The following is a 22538-nucleotide window of genomic DNA, read 5'->3' as shown; positions in this document are numbered from 1 at the left end:
ACATCTGGTACCCAGACATGGGCATAATAAAAGGACCCCAAAAAGGGTAGTTGGCATCTTTAAAATGTGACATCAATCCAATGTTCTGATACATCGAACACTGAAGGGCCATTCTCAGCTCAAAGTAATTCTTTCTGCTTTCTCAATATTCCATTAACAGCCATTCTTATACTTCTCTGTTTCTCTGACTACACAAGTTCTTATTAACCCATGCCTATTTGAAACTAACTTTTAAGACCCCCAACATGCTTCCCAGGTGGCGCTAGTGGTAAAGAAACCACCTGCAAATGCAGGAGATGTAAGACACTCAGGCTCAATTCCTGGGTCAGGAAGGTTCCCTGGAGGAGGATATGGCAGCCCACCCCAGGATCCTTGCCTGGGAAATCCCATGGACAGAGGAGGCTGGAGGGCTCTACTCCATAGGGTCGCAAAGAGTTAGACAAAAGCGAAGCAACTTAGCAATTAACAATATGTATCTTGGCCCAGTTTCTACACTCCACTGGATTGGAAAGCTATGGCAAAATTATTTACAGTAACTGAAATTTTCATCCTGTGCACCATTCTGCCCTTTTAACCACACCATTTGTGTTCATGATTTAAGGGTTTTAATATTGTATAGGTTAACAACAAAAATATTTTTAAGTAAAGCTATTTATCCACTAGAAAGTTCCATTCACATGTGGATGTTTCAAGACAGTTCAAAAGAAGCAAAATTTAGAATAGTACACAATTCACACAACTGACGCTCAAAACATTTTGTTGGATGATCATGAATACAGAAATATAATATAGATACAAACTTTTCTATAATCTTTCTATAGTCTGACACAGAAAATTATTGGTTTTCTGATACTAGTGGCTAAAAACAGTATATTTTACATTTTCTGCACAATTTGAATTACATAAAGGAACTTAAAATTTAAAAAACAATATTCATTTTTAATCTTCATATGTAACTGATTCTTAAATATTAATAAGACTACTTTTATTTCTGCTTCATAGATGAAAATACTGAGGTTCCAGAAATCTCCCAGAGGCATAATGATACAAGTGGCTAAGGCAGTTGAAGGAAATACTAGAAAATATTTACCATCTTATAGTCACAATTAGTCCATTCATGTGTGAAGGCAGGTTAAAATTTTAAAAGGTGATGTTTTACTGATCTTATCCTTTGGCATTATCAGTGCCTTTTTGCCACAGGAATTTGAAGACTGAGAAAAAAAGCAGTTAAGAAGTCTCAGCTAGAGAAAGCTATAGTATCCTCTTTCCTGGAGTCCAATTTTAGTTTAAGGAAAAAAAAAAAAAAAAAGCAAGCAGAAGGTAGTCTTAACCATCTCCTCAAGAGACTTCTCAAGTCAAGATGAAAACATTAGAGTTTTATGATATTACACAATTTTGAAGGCTAATTCTATTACAACATTAAACAGCTTTGATACAGACATATCTACTGGTAAGACAGTTTTCTAAAAATCTTTGTATGCTACAAAAACCTCAACAGCATAAGAAGCCATTAATTTGCACACATCTTATCCTGCAAGCAAATAAGACACTTCCATAAGAACTTAGTACATAGTACCACCTGGAAAATTTTAAGCATATTGTTGTATTTTACTACACAAAGAGACCATCATCATGAGTATCTTAGAATATTGTTCTTAAACTTAGATTTTTCTCTTTCTTACATGAGCAAATCAGACTTTAAGTTTCTCTTTTTGCTGTACAGAAGTGGAATAAGAAGAATGTGGTGGGATCAACTTAAAAAGCTGGAAATAGAACTGCCATATGACCCAGCAATCCCACTTCTGGGCATACACACCAAGGAAACCAGATCTGAAAGAGACACGTGCACCCCAATGTTCATCGCAGCACTGTTTATAATAGCCAGTACATGGAAGCAACCTAGATGCCCATCAGCAGATGAATGGATGAGGAAGCTGTGGTACATATACACCATGGAATATTACTCAGCCATTAAAAAGAATTCATTTGAATCAGTTCTAATGAGATGGATGAAACTGGAGCCCATTATACAGAGCGAAGTAAGCCAGAAAGATAAAGACCATTACAGTATACTAATACATATATATGGAATTTAGAAAGATGGTAACGATAACCCTATATGCAAAACAGAAAAAGAGACTCAGATGTATAGAACAGACTTGTGGACTCTGTGGGAGAAGGTGAGGGTGGGATGTTTCAAGAGAACAGCATCGAAACATGTATATTATCTAGGGTGAAACAGATCACCAGCCCAGGTTGGATGCATGAGACAAGTGCTCGGGCCTGGTGCACTGGGAAGACCCAGAGGGATCAGGTGGAGAGGGAGGTGGGAGGGGGGACCGGGACGGGGAATACATGTAAATCCATGGCTAATTCATTTCAATGTATGACAAAAACCACTGCAATGTTGTAAAGTAATTAGCCTCCAACTAATAAAAATAAATGGAAAAAAAAAAAGACAGCACTAATTAGGTAGGAAAAGAGAACTAACCATCATTAAAGGAAGTGGAGTCAGTCCTTGAAGTTTTCAGAATCTACTGGGGTTTAAAGGCACTAGAGATTGAAGTACTAAATAACAAGCCAATATTTAAATACCAATACCAAAATCTAAAGGTATGGCAGAAGTGGTAAAGAACCTGCCTGCCAATGAAGGAGGTAAAAGAGATGCAGGTTTGCTCCCTGGGTTGGGAAGATGCCCTGCAGGAGGGCACAGCCACCCACTCCAATACTCTCACCTGGAATCACATGGACAGATGAGCCTGGAGGGTTACAGTCCATAGGGTCACAAACAGTTGGACATAACCGAACTGACTTACCACACATGCCCCAAAATCTAAAGAAAATATGTTTATTTGCTCAATGCAGGTTATAGTAGTGAAGGAACAATGACCCTCTTTCTAATTTCTCTCTGCTACAAAGTTATTCAAAGAGTACAAGGTCATAACTTACAAACTGAATTGTTGAAATGGAATGAAGATGCTATTATATGACAACTATTAGAAGTAATATTACACATTCACAAGTTTTTAAAAATATGTCAGTAACACAAAAGCACTTAAGTCAATGAATAGAGAACAAAGCAGAGTATTTATTAAATGTTTCTCTGCCCAGTAGATATCTAGGCCCTAAAATCGATGATATAATCTGATCCTTGCCACTTGCAGCTATAATAGATGTATACTTTGATCACAAAACCAGAGAATATTATAGATAAAAGTGCCTCTTGATGTCCTGGAGGGATGGTGTCCTTGGCAAAACCCTCTTGGAAACCATTCTTTATTCAACTTAAAGACTGTAGGGATTGAGAGTATTCAAAGTGATCGAAGAAGATGGCAAGATTCAAGAAGAAGATAGAGAGCTTCCTCCACCTTGCAGTAATGAGATAATGATAAGTCATGTACCTAGATACGGTTCAGTTCAGTTCAGTTGCTCAGTAGTGTCTGACACTTTGCAAACCCATGGACTGCAACATGCCAGGCCTCCCTGTCCATCACCAACTCTCAGAGTTTACCCAAACTCATGTCCATTGAGTCAGTGATGCCATCCAACCATCTCATCCTCTGTCATCCCCTTCTCCTCCTGCCCTCAATTTTTCCCAGAATCAGGGTCTTTTCAAATGAGTCAGTTCTTCACATCAGGTGGCCAAAGTATTGGAGTTTCAGCTTCAACATCAGTCCTTCCAATGAACACCCAGGACTGATCTCCTTGAGAATGGACTGGTTGGATCTCTTTGCAATCCAAGGGATTCTCAAGAGTCTTCTCCAACACCACAGTTCAAAAGCATCAATTCTTTAGCGCTCAGTTTTCTTTATAGTCCAACTCTCACATCCATACATGACTACTGGGAAAACCATAGCCTTGACTAGATGGACCTTTGTTGACAAAGTAATGTCTCTGCTTTTCAATATGCTGTCTACGTTGGTCATAACTTTCCTTCCAAGGAGTAAGCATCTTTTAATTTCATGGCTGCAATCACCATCTGCAGTGATTTTGGAGCCCCCCAAAATAAAGTGTGCCACTGTTTCCACTGTTTCCCCATCTATTTGCCATGAAGTGATGGGATCGGACGCCATGACCTTAGTTTTCTGAATGTTGAGCTTTAAGCCAACTTTTTCACTCTGCTCTTTCACTTTCATTAAGAGGCTCTTTAGTTTTTCTTCACTTTCTGCCATAAGGGTGGTGTCATCTGCATATCTGAGGTTATTGATATTTCTCCCAGCCATCTTGATTCCAGCTTGTGCTTCTTCCAGTCCAGCGTTTCTCATGATGTACTCTGCATATAAGTTAAATAAGCAGGGTGACAATATACAGCCTTGATGTACTCCTTTTCCTATTTGGAACCAGTCTATTGTTCCATGTCCAGTTCTAACTGTTGCTTCCTGACCTTCATACAGGTTTCTTAAGAGGCAGGTCAGGTTGTCTGGGTTACTTTATTTATATGAAATATAGCCAGCACACACAAGTCAGATAATACAAAGCATATATGTATGACACATAGTGTGTGTGCACACACCTAGACTTACATGTACAAAAATATTAATCAATAAGTGATCAAATCTGCTTGTTTGTACAAAGCCTTTAAATTATTAACCCAGAAAGCACAGCATAGAGATTAAGAGAACAAGTTTTGGGTTTTGATATCCACGTTTAATTCTTGACTTAGCTTTACTGATGTTAAGACGTTAGGCAAATGACCTAACTTCTCTGAGGATCCGTTTTCTCATATGCTAATGAAGATAATAATTTGTACTTCAGAGGTTTGTTGTGAGAATGTTAAAATATTACACACTTTCACCAAATAGTATGCACTCCTTTAGCTATTTAACAGTCATTCTCAATAATTCTCAAAATTCTCTGAAAAGTTATGTATTGTTTTCTCTCCTTTAATGTGAAACGGGTCAGTGAAGAATTATAGTATGTTTTATAGTTATTTACATATATTAAACATATATATTTAAACATATATTTACACATATTAAAGTGGATTTCTGACCAACATGAACATACGCTTTAAATCTTCATTTTCTCCTTATGAGATTTCAGAAGAAGCAAAGAGTATTTACATTTCAGGAAAATCAGAGAGCCTTCTCAAACAGATACTTATGATGGAGACTGCAGAATAAGTAGGATTTTACCATGGACCAAGGAGTCTACCAGAGCTTAATACTGAGACCAAGTTTCAGATGCATATGTGGTTCTCCATATTCCACATAGCAACTACTATACAATGTGCATTTTACCTGCCCAGTAATATGGCAGGAATGAATGAGAGGAATGAGGGGATGGAATGAGGGGAAAAAAACATCTACTGCCTAGTATCATTCATTAAAAAAAAACAGACTATGGGTTCAACCAGGGCAGAGAGAATAACCCATCATTGGTTCTCCATATCTATGCTTGTAGCTGGCACATGTACAGTTGCTCACAGATGCTTATGGAAAATTCCTGTTACTGCATTTCTTCAGGGATCAAACTGCTAAAATGCATGTCAATCTCATCAGCGATCCAGTGTTATTTATACAGAATCCTTTCCTCTTGAGGCTTCTTGTTGTTTCTTTATGCTAATAGCATGAGGCAAACATATTCTCCTCCCCAAAATAAGTTAAATTAAAGATGATAGGTTGGGCAATTCAATATACTGTGAGGCTTGAGCTTTTGAAAAATGGATATATCCTAACTAAAAGTGTAACTGATCTTTATATGAATGTATACTTGAGAAAGTAATGAAAGCAATGAGTAAATATGAGAATCTTTGTGAAAGAGCCTTTCCTTTCTTGCTGAACCACATATTACCTGTCAGTACTTCTGTATTTATCAATGCCTGTGTAAGGCATATTTCTCCCTTTCCCTTTCCATCGCTACCACCTGAAGAGATGGTGACAGAGTATTTCTTACCCTCCCGGGTAGAGTAGCAATTTGCCCTAACAAAATATGCTACCTATGAACAAATAAAATATTTCCTTAGATATCTGTTTACAATTAAGAAGATATCTATGATTTATATACTATTTAAATTTGAATAAGGTGATGGACAGGGAAGCCTGGCTTGCTGCAGTCCATGGGGTCGCAAAGAGTCAGACATGACTGAGCAACTGAACTGAACTGAACTGATTGAATATACATGCGATCACATACACTCATAATAAAGATCAATCACATGCTTAGTCTGGAGAAGGATATGGCAACCCGCTCCAGTATTCTTGCCTGGAAAATTCCATGGATGGAGGAGTCTGACAGGCTGTGGTCCATGGGTCGCAAGGAGTCGAACATGACTGAGCAACTAACAAAAATGACAACATCTTTAGTTAAGCATGTAGTCATTTTGAAAAATCCAAGATCTGCAACATATCTACAGTCTAACCTGCTATTATTAATTTAACTACAACAAGCCATATGTAATTATTTTTCAAATCAGCATAGTGTTGCTGAGCACAACTGTGGTTCCCCTCACATTCTAGACAGCTGTTACATGATGCTCAATACACTTTTGCTCCTTTGCAGACCTTAAAGAGAACAGGGTGACAGTACTCACAGTTTTTATTATAGTTTTCCTACTACTCAATAATCTTACTTCACCTGGACTATTTCCCCAGTAGTGTTATAAACTCTTTGATTTATATTGAGAATCCTTCCAGGCTTCTTAGAAAGAAGACATTCTTTTTCGTAACATGGCCATATGATGTGCAAATTATATTTTCAAACTTTGAAACACCTGTTATATGTTTATCTAAATGTCCATGAAGCCCCCTTAGGAAGGCCAACCAAAAAAAGTAATTTATATTAGTTATAGATGTTTTTAAAGCAAAATTTTCAGCAAATTTCAAAACTGAAAAAGTTTTATAATTTATGAATTTGCAGGTAATTTCAGAAAAAAATATAAGAATAGTAATGTTGTCAGATTTTTATCTGATTTCTAATAAACATGTAAAAGAGAAACAAAGTCAAACAGAATAATCTATAAATAAAATACAATTCCCAGATATGTGGGATATATTGATCATGAAAAAAAGAACATTTGTGTAAATATGTATGGAAGATACTGATTTAAAAATATACTGGACTTCATGTAAAAGAGAATTTTGTCCAGTTTTTTGTCTTTGTAAGTGCAACAGTTATTGCAATACTTGAGGTGATAAAAGAACAAATATGGAGAGCAATCACCATCCTTGAATTTTCCTCCTACTGGTACTAGTATTCAGTTTCATTGTAGAGCCCATAAAAATTTGTCTAAAAGCTTCACTTTATAAAAATAATGTCACTTCTCCTTATTTAAAAGTAAAAGCTTTAAAACATACTTAAAATTTAAATACTCATTCCTTTTACATAGTTAAATCTATGTTGATTACCCTAAGTAAAAGAAAACCGCATTCAGCACAAAAAAAATTTTAAGTAAAAGAAAACTGCATTCAGCACAAAAAAAATTTAAGTATTACACACAATCTTGCTGATCTTTTTAAAAACCATAACTGATTATGACATGCTTTTACTTAAAAGGAGAACTGGCATCGAGTACAGTGGCCTTTGAACTTGGCCCCGGCCGACTGCATTCCTCCAGCTCCAGCTGCAACACCTGACCAACTCTAGACCTCTGTATTTCTGTGACCAGGTCATCACTTTTCAACCTCTGTGTATTCCAACACTATCTTCCCTTGCCTAAAGAGCAACAGAATCCATCTCCAATGTCTCTCATGGAGCCCCCTGGTTCTTACCATTTTCATCTTCCAGAGCACCCTGTGGATTCCTTTATGAAAGTAATGATCACACTGGACACTAACAGTTGGTTTTCTGGCCTCTCTGAATCCTTCTCTGCTGAGAAAATGGTAGGGTTCCTTGTCTTTGTTGTAGGTCTGCTTGGAAATAAATTAATTTTAAATTGGCTGAAAAAGCCAACCAGAATTTTGGAAATGTACCAGTCATTTTTTTTACTGTTTGGGAAAATAATTTTAATAACTTCCTTTCAAACTTATGTAAATGAAATATGCTTACAGTAAAAGATATTTATATTTGTTTTAATTTATTTAGTAAATACATAGGAGTTGCTATATGCCAGTTGTAGTCTATGTGTTTTATAAATACTAACCCATTTAATTTTCATAACCACTCAGTGAGGTAGACATAAATATTAATTCACTCTGGCTTTATGAGAATCTGATATGGTAGAAATTTTTTATTATCATTTTAAAGATAGTAAGGCACAAAATTTTCTTCTCTGATTTAGGTGTGAAATATTTTATTGTCTATTTCTGTGATCCTGGTGATCATTAAGATAACAGAGACATAAAAGGAATGAAACTGGGTCATTTGTAGAGATGTGGATGAACCAAGAGTCTCTCTACAGAGTGAAGTAAATCATAAAGAGAAAAACAAATATCACATATTCATGAATACATATGGAATCTAGAAAAATGGCACAGAGGAACCGATTTGCAGAGCAGGAACAGACACGCAGACTTAGAGAATGGACACATGGACATGGGGTGGGGAAGGGGAACTGTGATGAATTGGGAGATTGGGATTGACATATATACCCTTCCATGTGTAAGACAGACAGGGAGGGGGAACCTGACATCCAGCACGGGGAGCTCAGCTCCCTGCTTCGTGGTGACCTAGAAGGGTGAGATGGGGGAGGGGGAGGCCCAAGAGAGAGAGGATGTATGTATACATATAGCTGATTCACTTCGTTGTACAGCAGAAACTCATATAATATTGTAAGGCAACTATACCCCAATTTTAAACAAAGTTAAGAGACATTTCTCAAAGGCCTGCGATTCCCAATTTTCTCTTCTAAATCATAATAATGTATGGTGAAGTTAGGGCTTGCCTCCAGGTTGTGGACTGGAAAGCCAGATTGAAGACTCTTATCCGGGTCTGATGTTCTCCAAAGTCAAGACTATGGGTATCATAATTTCATTCCTGCAGTAGTTTCCATAGTGACAGTCACAGTGAGAATTTAAGTTTCTAATACAATATAAAAAAACCATATATGTTGTAGACCTTCTTATACAATATTTGCCACACATGGCTCTTTGCAAATGCAATTTAACAAAACTCCTTATCTGCTTTATAACAGACCCAGCAATAATACTTGCAGATCATGTAATCCTTTACAAAGCATTTTTTATACTAAATTACCTACAGAGAGAACTAAGATTAATCTTATCAATAAAAATACCAGATAGACAAAGGAAAACAATTAGAAACAACCTAAAGATATCACTAACATGAGTCAAAATAGATAAAATGTATTCAACATCTATAATCATTACCAGTCTAAAATAATTCTGTCACTAAATAGCATTTGCAACATTATATATTAGATAAAGAGACTCCAGTAAGATCAAAATTGCTCCATTAAAGATGTTGTCCAAAAAAACAAACAAACAAAAGATGTTGTCCAGTCCACTATTACTTCCCACTAGGTTTTGTATAGAGTGACTTAGACACTATTTCAGTCCTTGGGAGTTTAATGTCTAAGAGTCAATGATGACATCTCACATGAAGAATATGGAGAAATTTCAGGAAATTAATGAATATGAGAGAAAAACAGATAAGGATATAAATGTTTAATGTTCTTAATTTAATTCATATCTTAAGGTGGACCAGGGTTTCAGGCAACAGCACTGCCTGGAAATGAACTAATGTGATGATAGTCTTATCATTATTAGAATATTTTGAAAAAAATTAGCCTAGAAGCCAAAGGATACAATGTTCAGATATAATATCTTGAACACGGTCATCAAAATTAGCTGCCTACAGCATATTATTTAAACTCTAAAAGCAGGAAAATAAAAAACTAAAGACAAATCATATAAATTTTTGTAAACACAAAAAATTCCATTGACTACACTTCTAATCAAATTCATTATGATACAGTGAAAGTAACAAATAGATTCAAGGGATTAGCTCTGATAGAGTGCCTGAAGAACTATGGACAGATGTTTGTGACAGTGTACAGGAGGACCACCCCCAAGAAAAAGAAATGCTAAAAGTCAAAATGGTTGTCTGAGGAGGAATTACAAATAGGTGAGAAAAGAAGAGACATTAAAGGCAAAGGAGAAAAGGAAAGATATACCCATCTGAATTCAGAGTCCAAAGACTAGCAAGGAGAAATAAGGAAGCCTTCTTTAGTGATCAATGCAAAGAAATAGAGGAAAACAATAGAATGAGAAAGACTAGAGATCTCTTCAAGAAAATTAGAGATACCAGGGAACATTTCATGCAAAGATGGGCACAATAAAGGACAGAAATGGTAGGGACCTAACAGAAGCTGAAGATATTAAGAAGAGGTGGCAAAATTACACAGAAGAACTATACCAAAAAAAAAAAAAATCTTCATAACTCAGATAACCATGATGGTGTGATCACTCACCTAGAACCAGACATCCTGTAGTCTTAAGTCAAGTGGGTCTTAGGAAGCATCCCTATGAACAAAGCTAGTGGAAGTGATGGAATTCCAATTGAGCTACATCAAATCCTAAAAGATGATATTGTTAAGGTGCTACACTCAATATGCCAGCAAATTTGGGAAACTCAGCAATAGCCACAGAACTGGAACTGGTCAGTTTTCATTCCAATCCCTAAGAAAGGCAATGCCAAATAACGTTCAAACTATCACACAAGTGCACTCATCTCACACGCTAGCAAAGTAATGCTCAAAATTCTCCAAGCCAGGCTTTAACAATACATGAACCTAGAACTTCCAGATGTCCAAGCTAGGTTTAGAAAAGGCAGAGGAACCAGAGATCAAATTGCCAACATCTGTTGTAACATCAAAAAAGCAAGAGAGTTGTAGAAGAACATCCACTATTGCTTTATTGACTAAGCTAAACCCTTTGACTGTGTGAATTGCAATAAACTGGAAAATTCTGAAAGAGATGGGAATACCAGACCACTTGACCTGCCTCCTGAGAAATCTGCAGGCAGGTCAAGAAGCAACAGTTAGAAACAGACATGGAACAGACTGGTTCCAAATTAGGAAAGTAGTACATCGAGGCTATATATTGCCACACTGCTTATTTAACTTCCACGCAGAGTACACCAAGTGAAATGCCAGGATGGATGAAGCACAAGCTAGAATCAAATTTGCCAGGAGAAATATCAATAACCTCAGATATGCAGGTGACACCACCCTATGGAAGAAAGTAAACAGGAACTAAAGAGCCCCTTGATGAAACTGAAAGAGGACAGTCAAAAAGCTGGCTTAAAACTGAACATTCAGTGCTTGCTTTGGCAGCACATACACTAAAATTGGAACGATACAGAGAAGACTGGCATGGCCCCTGAACAAGGATGACATGCTAATTCGTGAAGTGTTCCATATTTTTTGGACACCTTATCCTTGACAAAGGAGGCAAGGATATACAGTGGAGAATAGACAAATCTCTTTAACAAGTGGTGCTGGGAAAACTGGTCAACCACTTGTAAAAGAATGAAACTGGAACACTTTCTAACACCATACACAAAAATAAACTCAAAATAGAATAAACATCTAAATATAAGACTGGAAACTATAAAACTCCTAGAGGAAAACATAGGCAAAACACTCTCTGACATAAATCACAGCAGGTTCCTCTATGACCCACCTCCCAGAGTATTGGAAATAAAAGCAGAAATAAACAAATGGGACCTGATTAAACTTAAAAGCTTTTGCACAATGAAGGAAACTATAAGCAAGGTGAAAAGACAGCCTTCAGAATGGGAGAAAATAATAGCAAACAAAGCAACTGACAAAGAATTAATCTCAAAAATATACAAGCAGCTCATGCAGCTCAATTCCAGAAAAATAAATGACCCAATCAAAAAATGGGCCAAAGAACTAAACAGACATTTCTCCAAAGAAGACATACAGATGGCTAACAAACACATGGAAAGATGCTCAACATCACTCATTATCAGAGAAATGCAAATCAAAACCACAATGAGGTACCATCTCACACAGGTCAGAATGGCTGCTATCCAAAGTCTACAAACAATAAATGCTGGAGAGGCTGTGGAGAAAAGGGAACCCTATTACACTGTTGGTGGGAATGCAACCTATTATAGCCACTATGGAGAACAGTGTGGGAATTCCTTAAAAAACTGGAAATAGAACTGCCATATAACCCAGCAATCCCACTGCTGGGCATACACACGGAGGAAACCAGAATTGAAAGAGACACGTGTACCCCAATGTTCATCGCAGCACTGTTTACTATAGCCAGAACATGGAAGCAACCTAGATGTCCATCGTCAGATGAATGGGTAAGAAAGCTGTGGTACATACACACCATGGAATATTACTCATCTATTAAAAATAATGCATTTGAATCAGTTCTAATGAGGTGGATGAAACTGGAGCCCATCATACAGAGTGAAGTAAGTCAGAAAGAAAAACACCAATACAGTGTATTAACACATACATATGGAATTTAGAAAGATGGTAACAATAACCCTGTATGTGAGACAGCAAGAGAGACACACATATAAAGAACAGACTTTTGAACTCAGTGGGAGAAGGCAAGGTGGGATGATTTGAGAGAATAGCATTGAAACATTTATATTATCATATGTGAAATAGATCACCAGTCCAGGTTTGATGCATGAGACAGGGTGCTCGGGGCTGGTGCACTGGGAAGACTCAGAGGGATGGGATGGGGAGGGAGGGGGGTTAGGGATGGGGAACACATGTACACCCATGGCTGATTCATGTAATGTATGGCACAAACCACTACAATATTGTAAAGTAATTAGCCTCAAATTAAAATAAATTAATTAATTTTAAAAAAACCTAAGCATTCAAAATCTAAATCATGGCATCCAATCCTATCACTTCATGGCAAACAGAAGGGGAAACAATGGAAACAGGGAGAGACTTTATTTTCTTGGGCTCCAAAATGACTGCAGATGGTGACTGCAGCCATGAAATTAAAAGATGGTTGCTTCTTGGAAGAAAAGCTGTGACAAACCTAGAAAGCAGATTATAAACCAGAGACATTACTTTGCCAACAAAGGTCCAGCTAGTCATGTATGGATGTGAGAGTTGACCTTAAAGAAAGCTGAGTGCCAAAGAATTGATGCTTTTGAAGTATGGTGTTGGAGAAGACTCTTGAGAGTTCCTTGGACTGCAAGGAGATCCAGGACTGCAAGGAGATCCAATCAGTCCATCCTAAAGGAAATCAGTCCTGAATATTCATTGAAGTACTGATGCTGAAGCTGATACTCCAATACTTTGACCACCTGAGATGAAGAACTGACTGACTATTGGAAAAGACCCTGATGCTGGGAAAGACTGAAGGCAGGAGAAGAAGGGGATGACAGAGGATGAGATGGTTGGATGGCATCACCCACTCCAACCAAGGGGATGGACATGAGTTTGAGCAAGTTCTGTGAGTTGGTGATGCACAGGGAGGCCTGCTGTGCTGCAGTCCATAGGGTTGCAAAGAGTTGGAAATGACTGAGTGACTGAGCTAACAATTCTAATGAAGACTGCTATAACACTGACAATGCTGTCATACTTTGTCACAAGCACCATTAAAATTAAGAAATTTAAACAAAGAATTTGAATGAAAGTAACAGAACTTAATGTTTGCAGTCTATGGAATCTTAACACATTATTGCCTTTATTTTTTCATTCATTTCCTTCCTTCCCTTTTTTCTCAGTCAACAAATATCAATAGAGCACTTGTTCTTTGGCAAGGATTTGCAATTTGCTGGGTTCTGGAGTAAGCATGATGAGTAAGACTTGGGTTCTGCCCTCAAAAAGGTTATAGTGGAGAATTTAGGCAAATAAGCACACATTCTCAGATGATGAGAAGGTCTTATAATGGAGAGGTGAAGGATGTATATAGTTGTCTCACTGTTCACTCCTCTAGCTTCAGTTCCCAGTAGAATGCTAAGGACACAATGAACAGATTTGTTCCTCTAGGATATGTGTGTGTCTGTGTGTGTGTCTGTGTGTGTGTGTGTACTGAATAGTCAAAGCTATGATTTTTCCAGTAGTCATGTATGGATGTGCAAGTTGGACCATAGAGAAGGCTGAGTGCCAAGGAATTGATGCTGTCAAACTGTGGTGCTGGAGAAGACTCTTGAGAGTCCCTTGGACAGCAAGGAGATCAAACCAGTCAATCCTAAAGGAAATCAATACTGAATATTCATTTGAAGGACCGATGCTGAAGCTGAAACTCCTATACTTTGGCCACCTAATGAGAAAAGCATTGGAAAAGACCCTGGTGCTGAGAAACATTGTCGGCAGGAGGAGAAGGGGGTGACAGAGGATGAGATGGTTGGATGTCACTGTCAACTCAATGGACATGAGTTCGAGCAAACTCCAGGAGCAAGTGAAGGACAGGAAAGCCTGGTGTGCTGTGGTCCACGGTGTCACAAATAGTTGGACACAACTTAGTGACTGAATAACAAATATGCCAAGTACTACAGGGATTATATAAAATAAAGGAACTGAAAGTATTTGCTACTTAGTATCTGGACTTCCCCGGTGCTCACATGTAAAGAAACTGTCGGCAGTGCAGGAGCTGGGGGCAGGCAATGAGGGTTTGATCCCTGTGTCAGGAAGATCGCCTGGAGAAGGGAGACGCAACCCACTCCAGTATCTTGCCTGGAAGATCTCAAATCCCTGGGGTAACAAAAGAGTCAGACAAAACTGGGCAACAAAATAAAAACAACAAATGAAAGTAGCATAGAGCTCTCTGCCCAATTACTTTTAGGTTCATCTCAATCACAAACAGATCATCTCTTTCATCTGATCTCTTTTCTTTTAACCACACACCAGCCAGTAGGTAGTCATCACAAGACAATACAATACCATAAAAGACAATATACTTTGATGGATTCTGGACTTAAATCTGGACTCTATCGCTCACTAGCTTTGTGATCTTAGAAGAATTATTTAAATAGTCTGTGCCCTCAGCTTCCTCATCTAACTTGCTAATTATAGGCTAGACACTATACCATTATAGGGAGGATTGCTTAAATTAATATATGTAAAACATTTAGGGCCTGCCACACAATAAAGGCTCAATGATACAAATCACCATTGTAAATCATTATTGTCTAGGAACAATAGAGAATGCAATGGAATAAATGAGTACTTCTTTTTCACAGCTACTGAAAAGCACAGTGTTATGATGTAACTGTATGATATAACTGTAAAATAATGTCTACTACACAGGTTACTGCGAAAACAAAATAAGACAGTTAAGAAGAGGACCAGCAACAATGTCATGCTCATAAAAGTTGCCCAATAAATGATAATTTGAGAACATTTTAAAAAATATGAATATCTTCCAAACCAATTCAAGAAGAGTCTGTGGAATACAGAAGTGAACTGATATCATTCTGAATAGAAACAGAATGTGTAACCATGAGATTATATGAAGTAAAATATGTAAGATGTAATTGTTACAAGTTTGATAATGAAAACAGCAGTCACATAACAAAGCCAAACATAAACTGATCTCTACAGATATGCTATTAGCATGATGGGACAAACTCAGCGATGAGGCAGTCTGTACCTCATTTGTCCAAATGATCTCTTCTTCAGTTCATTATAAATAGCTTTAGTGAGACAGTTAGTAACCAATTCTCTATTTGTGTAGTTAGTGTAGACAAATTTATATGTATGCAAAGAATAAAAAAGGCTTTTGAACCTAGGGTGGTGAGAGTGGGAAGGAAGGTAAATGAATCTTGCTTTGTCAAAGGAAGAACCTCTGATAGAGGTATAACTTTTTGCTTCTATTACTTCCTACATCTAAAATGGATACCTTTTCAATACAATGAATGCATTTCATATGATGGGATAGCTTTCTACTTTAAGTAAACAGAAAAACTCATTTTTAAATATTTTTAGAGAATAATTTTTCTTATGTACTACCTTTTTATTCAAGCTGTGAAATGCCCCACCTGCTCCTTTCTTGATATTTTTTAAGGTGAATTTTTCAGAACAATCTCATGGAGAGGAAATTGCTTCACAAGCTAGGAAGATATGAATCTGTTCTTTCAGAATAGTGAGTGTATAAATCCTTTTTTATTGAAGAGGTGTTGTTAAAGTTCTATATGTAAGACAACAGTACAGTATTGATTTTGGTAACGCTGATACAAAAGCAGTATCTTTAGGTAAACATGCCACATTCTTCCTATTTTTCAGTCTTCGCTCTTACATTTCCTTCAATATAAAATGCAGGACTCCTCATTCATGTTCCTCCTCTGGCAAATTCTTGGGCATTCTTCAGGATGGAGCTTAGGTATCTCTCCTCTTGAGAAGCCTCCCTCAACTACCTCATTTTCCCCTCTTAAAGGTAATTCATTTACTTCATATATCCACATTTTCATCTTTTACTAGATTTTTTTAAACTGTATTCCCAAACAACCGATAGGTCTCAGAAGACAAATTTTATTCATTCACAAGACACTGAGCATCTGTAAGTCATGAGAAACTGATGGCTAAAAAAACACACATAGATACTTCCTTAGGGTTAAATATAGATACCTGCATCTTAGGGTTAAACAAACATTTCACTCTAAAGATGAAGATGAATTATAACAGCATAGAGCAATGGGATCGGGGGATCAGGGAATCCTTTGTGCCATCACAGGGATGAGTAGGAGTTACCCCCAAGCAAGGAGAAGAAGGGAGTAGGCAAAGGAAACAGATGTACAAATGCTAGGAGATGGCAGGAGGCTCAGAGGTTGAAGGCTTTGAAGGATGGTGGTGCCTGGAGCAGGAATTGATGGGGACAGTGGCTGACAAGGGCTGAGAGACTACAGATTTAGCCTGGGACTTCCAGCAGCTACCCATACCAGGTGCTCAAAAACATTTGCTGAATAAATAAATGAACAATAATAATAAAGACTAGGCACTTGCTTGGTTTTTGAGGGTTTATGTTATTTGTATCTTGGGAAAATTTAAAAAATTTACAAGGTAATTTACTTCACATTACTATAAACAGGAATATTTTTGCCTTGTTAAGACCTTCCCCTTTTCGTATATTTAAAAGTAATTTAGAGACCTATAATTCAGATTTAAATACAGTATATAAAGTATTTATGATGCAGCTAACTTGAAAAACACACATCTTAACATACATCTGCTTCCAGAGGAAATATTTCTAATATTTACCAAGTTTCTCTGTGGACTCCAAGACGATGTAAATTGTACAGTCTCTTTAGGAGAAAAATGACCCTCATTTTCCACACAGCCTTACCAAATGAGTGCTCCAAAAGACAGCTTGGCACTAACCATTTCTTTTGTCTGCACTACTGGATTCCCATAATATATACTGGCCAAGAAAAAGGAACACCTCCAACCGATTGATGAATTCATTATAGACATTTCCCACCACAAAATGATTCAGTCATGAGGCAAAGACACCTAAAAATAAACGCTCAGGAAAGACAAATTCAAGAATCAAGAAGGAATTTCAATGTTCCTCTGCACTGAAAGAGCACTGGACAAAGAGGCCTTTCCAGTTCCCATCATGTTAGGAACAAATTATACAATCCTGATCCCATCATTTAACCAGATTAGGTCTCTTTCTTATGTTAAAGGCAAGGTTTTACGATCAAGTGGTCTCTAAAGTCTTTCTAACATAAAAGGGCCATGGTCCAGTGTCCTTCTCACATGTTTCTCAAATATTATGAGATTATCAAAGGAAAATTCTTAAGAAAAATTATAAATACCTCCTTCAGTTTCAGGAGTTGAAAAAGAATCACCAAAATTTTAAACTATAGACTTTCTTTTCAATGAGAAAAGTGAATCTTTCAATAAATGAAACAGAGTCTGAACCCAATAGTGAGACCTCCTCTAAAATTTCATTAGTAGCATGGAAATCCTTATTTTAATGTGAAGAACTTGTAAGAAATCCAACTAACAGTAATAAAAATGGTAAAATATTTGACAACCTTCATCTGGTCCAAGATGTCCAGCTACATTAAGTGATGAGGATATAGAATGTCTCCAATTCCTTCACGCTCTATTTCTTGGCAATCTGACTTAATTTTTAACTAAAAAGTCATTAAGAAAGCTATTTAACTCCACCCAGCATAGAACCTTACTATAGAGTATAATTTATTTTCAATATGAATCGATATCTCAAATCATACTATTATATTACAGCCATACTATTTTCCAACAAGGGTCAAATGAAGTGCAGACTCTTGAAAACAATAATAGAAATAATACTATCTAAAAAGTCAAAAGGATTTGGGTTCAAATTCTGTCTCTTCCATTTACTAATGTGACAAGCCACAATTATTGTGAGCCTCACCTCCTGAATCTATACAAGTGGATTTAAAACATTATTAGGATGATCAGAAGAGATTAAATATCTACAGAGTCTACCTAAGTATTTGTAAAGTAGTAACTGCTTAATCAGAGAAGGCAATGGCACCCCACTCCAGTACTCTTGCCTGGAAAATCCCATGGACGGAGGAGCCTGGTAGGCTGCAGTCCATGGGGTAGCTAAGAATCGGACATGACTGAGCGACTTCACTTTCACTTTTCACTTTCATGCATTGGAGAAGGAAATGGCAACCCACTCCAGTGTTCTTGCCTGGAGAATCCCAGGGACGGGAGAACCTGGTGGGCTGTCGTCTATGGGGTCGCACAGAGTCGGACACAACTGAAGCGACTTAACACCACCACTGGCAGCAGCAGCAGCAACTGCTTAATAAATGTTACTTCCCCATCTCCTTTAATACCTAACAACGACAGCATTCTCTAACATTCTTTATTAATCAATAAAGAAAAGATCAGTGCCCTCATGGTGACTTATCTCTGTTTTTGTATTTGGTTAAACTCATTGACACAGCTGTCTCCCCCTGTGAGTCTGTAAAACTTTCCGATCAGTGCCCACCTTTATTCCTCTCTGCATCCCTCTAATACCTAGCACAGTGCCCAGCAAGTAGCAGAGGCTTAATATTAAACATTAGATAAATAAAGTAATGTAGTTACCATCTCATTTATCTCCCATTCATGCCCTAATGTGCACTCACATGCAACCAAACCTTTTTAAAACTTCACAGTATGAACTTCTTAAAGATAATATCCAATAACATATTCTGTTCCCTAGGCTACTTCTCACACATGGTAGGACCTCAAACTTGTTAATCTGACTTAAGTAATCTTGCCAATAAATTGAAAGTATTTTCACAGCAGTGCCCTGCCATGCTAAGTTGCTTCAATCATGTCCAACTCTTTTCAACCCGATGGACTGCAGACCACCAGGCTCCTCTGTCCATGGAATTCTCCAGGCAAGAATACTGGAGTGGGTTACCATGCCCTCCTCCAGGGGATCTTCCCAACCAAGAAATCAAACCTGCATCTCTTGTGTCTCCTGCATTGGCAGGCATGTTCTTTACCACTAGCACCACCTAGGAAGCCATTTCCCAGCAGTAGAATGCATCCAAAAATGCATCACAATGCATTTTTTAAATTATTATGATTTACTAACTTGATTATTTTGATTTATGCCAGAGAACTTGAAATGAGGATTTTAAAATGCATATAGGATATTAAGATTCTCAATATTCAGTCAAACATTTATTATGAATCTTCTCTCTGAAAGTCAAGCTTCATACAACCTAATTAGCATGCACTTATTGTGTGTGAAAACATCCTCAAGTATTTTTTTTCCAATCAGTTCATAATTGCTTATACTAATAGCTACTACATATTTTATTAATTTAGAATTGACATAATCTATCATTATATTTAAAAAATAAGAGAACATTGCTGACAAACTGTTGAGTTAAGAAAGAAAGCATGAGAAAGAAGGGAGAAAAGAATAGGAAACTGAAAGAAAAGGTGACAGTATTGAGAAAAAGGGGGAAAAAGAACAGAATAAAAAGAGAAAAATTGAGGGGGGTGAAAAAGGTAATGAAATAAGGAGGAGCAGTACAAATGCAGAAATGCAAACGCAAAAAAATCAAACAGAACAAAGAGCACAGAAAGGGAAAAATTCTTAGATGCATATGATATTTATTCTACTCATATGGATAAAATTCTAGCACTATGAAATTAGACTAGAGTATAAGATAAAATGACTCAGCTGTCTCAAAATATCTTTTAACTATTTAGCACATTCCCAGCCCAGAAATTGTTGTGCAATTCCAAAACACTTAAATATGAGATCTGGATTTAGATCACAGTCATCTGCTTTGGTTTAGCATAAAGGTGACATTACATACACATTACATGTTCACATTAATAACAGTGCATACTTTCCACCACTTCTCATGTAGCTTCAAGCCAAATAATAAACTTAATTTTATGTCTTTACACAAAATTATCTATCAATTTGTATTTTCATATATTAGGATAAAAGAAAGAAACTAGTTTCCATTCATAATTAACCTACACTTTATAATAATTCTAAAACTCTAGGAATAAAACTAGTTTCCCTAAGAATAAATATTTATAGTACTTTGTTGTCACCTACAATGCTGACTTCTGAATAGCTTCTCATATTTTGTGTATAACATTTATTTTATAATTCTCTCCTTCTTGAAAGTGGTATTAATTCTAATTCATGTTGCAGCTCTCATGCTTTGCACAATGCCCAACAATTTATATATATTCAACAAGTGTTTGTTGAATTAATTAATTAATATACTAATGAAATGTATGGCTTATGTATACTTTAACTCCTGTGTGAACTAATCTTTTCATGTTTGACACAATATATCTATCCACTTCCTTCATTCTAAACTACCTATTACACCAAGCTAATCTTTTTTTATTTTTTCATATTATTGATTTTTTTATGCCATGTAGCATGCAGCTTATTATTTCCCTGACCAGCAATCAAACCTGTGCCCCCTGCAATGGAAGCATGGAGTCCTAACCACTGGACCATCAGGGAATCCCTTAATCTTTAAATATTTATTTAATGATGATATTCTCCTGCCTCAAAACATTAAAAACTCTCATCCTTTCTGAGGCTTAAAAGTTTAAATGCCTTGAGCTTTCTATCATTCAATGATAGATTTAAATGTTAACTTTCACTCTCATGAGATTCTGAGCTTTTTGTTTCAAGTATGTGACACTATCATAAACTTTTTGAGGGAGATCTTTATAGAGTTTGAGGGAAGAAGATGGTTTTGCAGTTTATGTTTCAAATTGTTGGAATATTTAACATGTGTCAACAAAATCTCTGCAGAATTTTTTGTTTAATACATTTTATGGGCTATGGCTATAGACAGGCTATTAGACCATCTCAAGATCACTATACTCAACAGTCATTACACAATTAGGAAGGACATCTGAGAAATTCAGGTGCAAGCTCAGAGGACACAGAATTAGCTGTGGAAGACAAGCACCTGTGGCAGGTAATACCATACATCCACTCAAGAAATTCCAAGTTCCATCTCCAGTCAACAGCTCACACCTCTCAGGCAGGCTTAGAATGCAAACAGGGGAGTAGCTGGTAGCCTTACTCTTAAGGAGATAGTAACAACTGGTGAAAAAGATGGCAGATCAATCAAACCTACTACAAATCTATAGGGCCCTCCACCCAACCCATAGTCTAGTAAGCAATAATATATGCACATGTTCTAAACCAACGAGCTGGGGGTGGCTTTTTATGTGACAATAACTAATTGATAGGAAAACTGTGCCTAGAAGTTCAGTATTAATAATACATATATATTAATACATAATTATAAATATATATATATATAATAGAAACCTAAAATATATGGTACTTGATCTACAATGAGGTGGTAGTCAGAGGCTGAAAGTTTTTACAAAAGATAGAAAAATGCAAGAAAATTATTACTAAAAATTGAAAAAGTGCTGAAATTATCATAGATGCTGGAAAAAAATGGTGATGTGTTTTGTAACAATAAATGTAAAACTTTGGCCTATGGTAAATTTAAAGTGAGATAATAAATACCTAATGAATTTATGGACCTTGGCAAGATGACTTTTCAGGTGATATATTCACAATGTCCACTGGTCTTTATGATAAGGCACACTAATAACGAGAGACTCAAGAAAGTACTTGTCCATTTGCAAGTCAATATTAGAGTGAATATAGAGAAGCCTAGGGTAACTACATTGGAAAATAAAATTGTTTCTCATCTCTAGTCTTTCCAATGGGCAAACAATTTTCAAAGTGAAATGATGCCCAAGGACTACAAACAAGCCAAGGCTATGATTTCAAGGTCCTTTGTTAAGAACTCTAAAAGAATTATGTGGAGTCTAGTGGGGAGAGAAGCAATGAGGACATGGGGTTCTAGAAATCTTTAAGTTGTGGTCTCACAGATGCCAAATCAGAACAAAAAATAAAAACCAGAAAATAAAGTGTATAAAGAGAAGCATTTCTGGAAAACAACTGTGGTTTGGGTTTTGCAGTGGACAGAAAACTATACCAGACCCAGAGAAAGCCCACAAAAGTTTATAGTAACTTTCATAGGTCAAAGAGCCACCAGCAAGTAATAAAAGAGATTTAAATTGTTCAAACTGCAAAATACCTCTGGGGCTCCAACTTTCTATGAGCAGGAATAAGTCTAAGAAAACTTCTTTGCTGCCAAAATGAACATGAAAA

At 36.8% G+C, this 22538-nt stretch overlaps 1 protein-coding gene and 1 non-coding gene across 5 annotated transcripts in view; one reads left to right on the top strand and one right to left on the bottom strand.

Moving 5' to 3' along the window:
• The window catches only part of DPYD (dihydropyrimidine dehydrogenase), a 904243-nt gene that overhangs the window by 691406 nt on the left and 190299 nt on the right, over positions 1-22538 (bottom strand). The window lies entirely within an intron of this gene.
• Positions 11218-11324, top strand: LOC139035311 (U6 spliceosomal RNA). Its single transcript, XR_011487982.1, has one exon. It is a non-coding gene; the product is annotated as a U6 spliceosomal RNA (small nuclear RNA).

The sequence above is a fragment of the Odocoileus virginianus genome, chromosome 5 (genome assembly GCF_023699985.2).
Source record: "Odocoileus virginianus isolate 20LAN1187 ecotype Illinois chromosome 5, Ovbor_1.2, whole genome shotgun sequence".
Taxonomy (NCBI): Eukaryota; Metazoa; Chordata; class Mammalia; order Artiodactyla; family Cervidae; genus Odocoileus; species Odocoileus virginianus.
This window is presented reverse-complemented; position numbering and strand designations above follow the sequence as displayed.